Below are 6,000 nucleotides of genomic sequence, written 5' to 3' on the forward strand. Positions count from 1 at the left end.
GATAAAGTGAAATTACCCAGAATTGAATGAATTTGCTAAAATTAAAATCTTTGCCTGGCCTCTAAGTTATGTAAATAGATATTTATAGTCTACTCCACCTTTCAAGTATAACTTGGGTTAACCCCTCAATTTTGCCATTGGGAAGTGTGTTAAACCATCTCAATAGAAGAAGGATTTTGAATAATAGACAAAAGTGTAAGTTGTGAGAAAGTGGACAGAAAATCTGTAGTTGGTCCATACTAGTTCTCTATAAAGTTTTTGTCATAATTTTTATTCATATCACTACCCCAGAAATGTTCAAATTGTGACTTATTCAATCTCTTCTTTCAAAAGCTATTTTACATATAACTTCTTTAATTGTCATTGTGGTAAAAGAGAAAGAAAATCTGGAACACTTGTAAGTTAAATTAAAATTAAATTGATACTGACACATAATCCCATAGTAGACATGGATGACATAAGACAAACTAATTTTCACTTTCTACTTTTAAATTAATGTAATAAAAGACAAAACAAGAATCAAGTAATGCCCAATGAGACTTAAAGCATAGCTTTAGGTCTAAGAAGTGTTTTCCAATTATTAGGTCATATTTTCTTTTTTTGTGTGTATTTTTATTTATTTACTTCTCACTCTTACTCATTGGCTTACATTTCTTTTTCATAAAGAGATAATATGTGATTGTGGGGAGCATCTAGAAGTTGTATCCTTAGTTTTTATTTCAGGAATCACAAACGTTAGGTGTTGAAATTTCATTTTTTGGGAAAATGATTTCAAATTTAGTGATGAAAGGTTATATATAAAAAATGGTAAATGATAAGACAGGCAAAATTATTCCATGCTGGGGCTTCCCTTGCAGCACAGTGGTTGAGGATTTGCTTGCCAATGCAGGGGACACGAGTTCGAGCCCTGGTCTGGGAAGATCCCACATGCAGCGGAGCAACTAGGCCCGTGATCCACAACTACTGAACCTGTGCATCTGGAGCTTGTGCTCCACAACAAGAGAGGCCACGACAGTGAGAGGCCCGTGAACTGCGATGAAGAGTGGCCCCCCCTTGCCACAACTAGAGAAAGCCCTCGCACAGAAACGAAGACCCTACACAGCCAAAAATAAATTAATAAATTAAAAAATATATTCCATACTGTTAGAAATTAGGAGAGAGGGTAATCTCTTAAAGCTAGTTCAAGGGGGGCATCCCCAGTGTTAGTAATGTTCTGTATTTTTACTATATGAGCATGTAAAAGTTTGTGAGAATTCATAAATGGTGCAATTATATTTTCAATTTCTATAAGCATAAGTAAAGTGGGATATACACATGTATAGCTATATCTATATGCTGAATTAGAATAGTTGCCTGTATTAGAAGAAGCAAAAGAGAAATGTGGATTAAAGTTGGAAGGACCTTGTAATAATCAAGAAATAAATGATTTCAGGTAGACCGAAAGTGATACAAAAGGAGAGCGGAAGAAATTAATGACTTGTACTGTATTTTGAAAGTAGAATTTATAGGGCTTGATAGGTGGCATTGGGAAGAAAGAATATTGTCTCAATTGTCTCTTGGTTTTTTGGTATGACATGTCACATGACAATTTTTGAGATTATTAAAAATAAACATGGAGAATCAGCAGATTTCAAGTGGAAGATCAGTAATTTATTTTTATCTATGATCAGTTGAGATGCATGATAAAGAGATATCAAGCAATAAGTTGTACATATTAATCCAAAGTTCAAAAGGAAAGTTTAGTTTAAAATTAAAATATTTTGAATTATTGATGTCTTGATAATATACAAATGTGGGGAGTAATAAGGTTACTGTGTAGATTATGAAAGCTAAGAAGGAATAGAGTCATGGAATGAAGCCTGAGTAATTTTAAGCGAATAGGTAGAAGAAAATGAGAAATGAAGGAGACTGGCAAAGGTAGGGCAAGTATGACTTAAAGGATACCAGCTGAGGGAAAAGGATACCGCTGAGGGAATTCCCTGGTGGTCCAGTGGTTAGGACTCCATGCTCCATGCTTTCACTGCTGGGGGTGCGGTTTCCATCCTTAATCAGGGAACTAGGATCCTGTAAGCTGCATACTGTGGCCAAAAAGTAAAAAAAAAAAAAAAAAAAAAGGGAATACCATCTGAATGTGTCATAGAAGTCAAGATAAGGGTATCTTCAAGAAAGAGGGAAAGTTAACTTTATAGAATACTGCTGAGTGGTCAGGTTCAAATGAAATATAAAAAATATTGTTCAGGGCTTCCCTGGTGGCACAGTGGTTGAGAGTCCGCCTGCTGATGCAGGGGACACGGGTTCGTGCCCCGGTCCAGGAAGATCCCACATGCCTCAGAGCGGCTGGGCCCGTGAGCCATGGCCACTGAGCCTGCGCGTCCTGAGCCTGTGCTCTGCAACGGGAGAGGCCACAACAGTGAGAGGCCCGCATACGGCAAAAAAAAAAAAAAAAAAAAAAAGGAAATACCATCTGAATGTGTCATAGAAGTCAAGATAAGGGTATCTTCAAGAAAGAGGGAAAGTTAACTTTATAGAATACTGCTGAGTGGTCAGGTTCAAATGAAATATAAAAAATATTGTTCAGGGCTTCCCTGGTGGCACAGTGGTTGAGAGTCCGCCTGCTGATGCAGGGGACACGGGTTCGTGCCCCGGTCCAGGAAGATCCCACATGCCTCAGAGCGGCTGGGCCCGTGAGCCATGGCCACTGAGCCTGCGCGTCCTGAGCCTGTGCTCTGCAACGGGAGAGGCCACAACAGTGAGAGGCCCGCATACGGCAAAAAAAAAAAAAAAAAAAAAAAATTGTTCAGTGATCTTAGCATAAGAAAATATCTATAGGGATTTTAGCCACAGCAGATTTTAATGAAATATTGGCAATCAAATCAATATAGGAATTTATTGAAGAATGAAGGAGAGATGAAGAGAAAGCAGTGTATATAGTCAACAACTGGTTAGATTTTATAATAGAGGTAGAACAGCCATAAGAGCTTTATGTGTGATGATCAAAATAATGTTTAAATTCTGGCAGGAAAGATCCATAAAAAATGAGAAGTTGAAAATATAGGAGAGTGAAGAGATAAAGATGAGGATAGGATAGGATAGGATAGTAAGATCTGGCATCTAGAACAAATATGAAGGGTTTTGTCTTTGTTAGGAAAAGGGATAATTCTTAAATTGAAAAAAAAAAAGGAAGGCATAGAAAATTAGTGTAATTGCAGGGGGGCCTTGTAGATTTTTGGAAGTAAGATGAGGAAGTTTCCATCTGATAGCTTCTCAGATTAGAGAATGATTGAGTGGGCGAAAGGGACAGGGATGTGGTTTAAAGAGAATGCAGACTGTATTGATTAGTCATAGTGGTGAGTAAATCCTTTGGAATAAATAGATGGAATGAAAGTAAAGTCCCTAGAGATGATGAAGGCAAGGAGCTGAGAGACCAGGCAAATGGGAGAGTGCTGAATCTTAACACTACACCACCAGGGACGGTTCAGGCAAATGGGTATTTATTTATCATGGCCTTGGAAGATCTTCATGATGATATCAAGAGTTAGGGAGAACAATCACAATTATTTTCAATGAATTGGATGTGGATAACGTAGTCCATAGATGACAGCAATGAGGAGGGAGAATTGTGAAAGAGCCTAATAAACTGAAGTTCAAAAGAGTATGAATTTTCTTTATTTAATTGAAATACAGTTGATTAACAATGCTGTGTTAGTTTCTGGTGTACTGAAAAGTGATTTAATTATACATATACATATTCTTTCTTATTTTTTTTCATTATAGGCTATTATAAGATATTGAATATAGTTCCCTGTGCTATATAGTAGGACCTTGTTGTTTATCTATTTTATATATAGTAGTCTGTATCTGCTAATGCCAAACTCCTAATTTATCCCTCCCCACCTTTCCCCTTTGATAACCATAAGTTGGTTATCTATGTCTGTGAGTCTGTTTCTGTTTTGTAAATAAGTTCATTTGTATCATTTTTTAGATTTCACATATAAATATTATCATATGATGTCTTTCTCTATCTGACTTACTTCACTCAGTATGATAATCTCTAAGTCCATCCATATTGCAAATGGTATTATTTCATTCTTTTTTATGGCTGAGTAATATTCCATTTCATACATATACATTACACCTTCTTTATCCACTCATCTGTTGATGGACATTTAGGTTCCATGTCTTGACTATTGTAAATAGTGCTGCTATGAACATTGGGGTGCATGTATCTTTTCAAATTAGAGTTTCTCTGGATGTATGCCCAGGAGTACGATTGCTAGATCATACAGTAACTCTGTTTTTACTTTTTTAATGGACTTCTATACTGTTCTCCATAGTGGCTGTACCAATTTAGATTCCCACCAACAGTGGAGGAGGGTTCCCTTTTCTCCATACAAAAAGGGCAGGGATTTTCATAAGACTGGGATTTCATAAGATTTTCATGATCTGGGACAATGAACAGAAGAGATAACAGTAATACCATTTTCAGACCAAATGTAAAGAAGAAAGCTTCCATTTAAGAAGCATACGAGGGGTCTTTTATGTTTCCATACAAATTGTGAAATTTTTTGTTCTAGTTCTGTGAAAAATGCCAATGGTAGTTTGACAGGGATTGAATTTAATCTGTAGATTGCTTTGGGTAGTAGAGTCATTTTCACAATGTTGATTCTTCCAATCCAAGAACATGGTATATCTCTCCATTTATTTGTATCATCTTTAATTTCTTTCATCAGTCTCTTATAATTTTCTGCATACAGGTCTTTTGTCTCCTTAGGTAGGTTTATTTCTAGATATTTTATTCTTTTTGTTGCAATGGTAAATGGGAGTGTTTTCTTGATTTCACTTTCAGACTTTTCATCATTAGTGTATAGGAATGCCAGAGACTTCTGTGCATTAATTTTGTATCCTGCTACTTTACCAAATTCATTGATTAGCTCTAGTAGTTTTCTGGTAGCATCTTTAGGATTCTCTATGCATAGTATCATGTTATCTGTAAATAGTGACAGCTTTACTTCTTCTTTTCTGATTTGGATTCCTTTTCTTTCTTTTTCTTCTCTGATTGCTGTGGCGAAAACTTCCAAAACTATGTTGAATAAGAGTGGTGAGAGTGGGCAACCTCATCTTGTTCCTGATCTTAGTGGAAATGCTTTCAGTTTTTCACCATTGAGGATGATGTTGGCTGTGGGTTTGTCATATATGGCCTTTATTATGTTGAGGAAAGTTCCCTCTATGCCTACTTTCTGGAGGGTTTTTACCATAAATGGGTGTTAAATTTTGTCGAAAGCTTTCTCTGCATCTATTGAGATGATCATATGGTTTTTCTCCTTCAATTTGTTAATATGGTGTATCACGTTGATTGATTTGCGTATATTGAGGAATCCTTGCATTCCTGGAATAAACTCCACTTGATCATGGTGTATGATCCATTTAATGTGCTGTTGGATTCTGTTTGCTAGTATTTGGTTGAGGATTTTTGCATCTATGTTCATCAGTGATATTGGCCTGTAGTTTTCTTTCTTTGTGACATCCTTGTCTGGTTTTTGTATCAGGGTGATGGTGGCCTTGTAGAATGAGTTTGGGAGTGTTCCTCCCTCTGCTATATTTTGGAAGAATTTGAGAAGGATAGGTGTTAGCTCTTCTCTAAATGTTTGATAGAATGCACCTGTGAAGCTATCTGGTCCTGGGCTTTTGTTTGTTGGAAGATTTTTAATCACAGTTTCAATTTCAGTGCTTCTGATTGGTCTGTTCATATTTTCTATTTCTTCCTGATTCAGTCTTGGCAGGTTGTGCATTTCTAAGAATTTGTCCATTTCTTCCAGGTTGTCCATTTTATTGGCATAGAGTTGCTTGTAGTAATCTCTCATGATCTTTTGTATTTCTGCACACAAAAGACCCCGAATAGCCAAAGCAATCTTGAGAATGAAAAACGGAGCTGGAGGAGTCAGGCTCCCTGACTTCAGACTATACTACAAAGCTACAGTAATCAAGACAGTATGGTACTGG

The sequence above is a fragment of the Grampus griseus genome (genome assembly GCF_964374135.1).
Source record: "Grampus griseus genome assembly, chromosome: 18".
Taxonomy (NCBI): domain Eukaryota; kingdom Metazoa; phylum Chordata; class Mammalia; order Artiodactyla; family Delphinidae; genus Grampus; species Grampus griseus.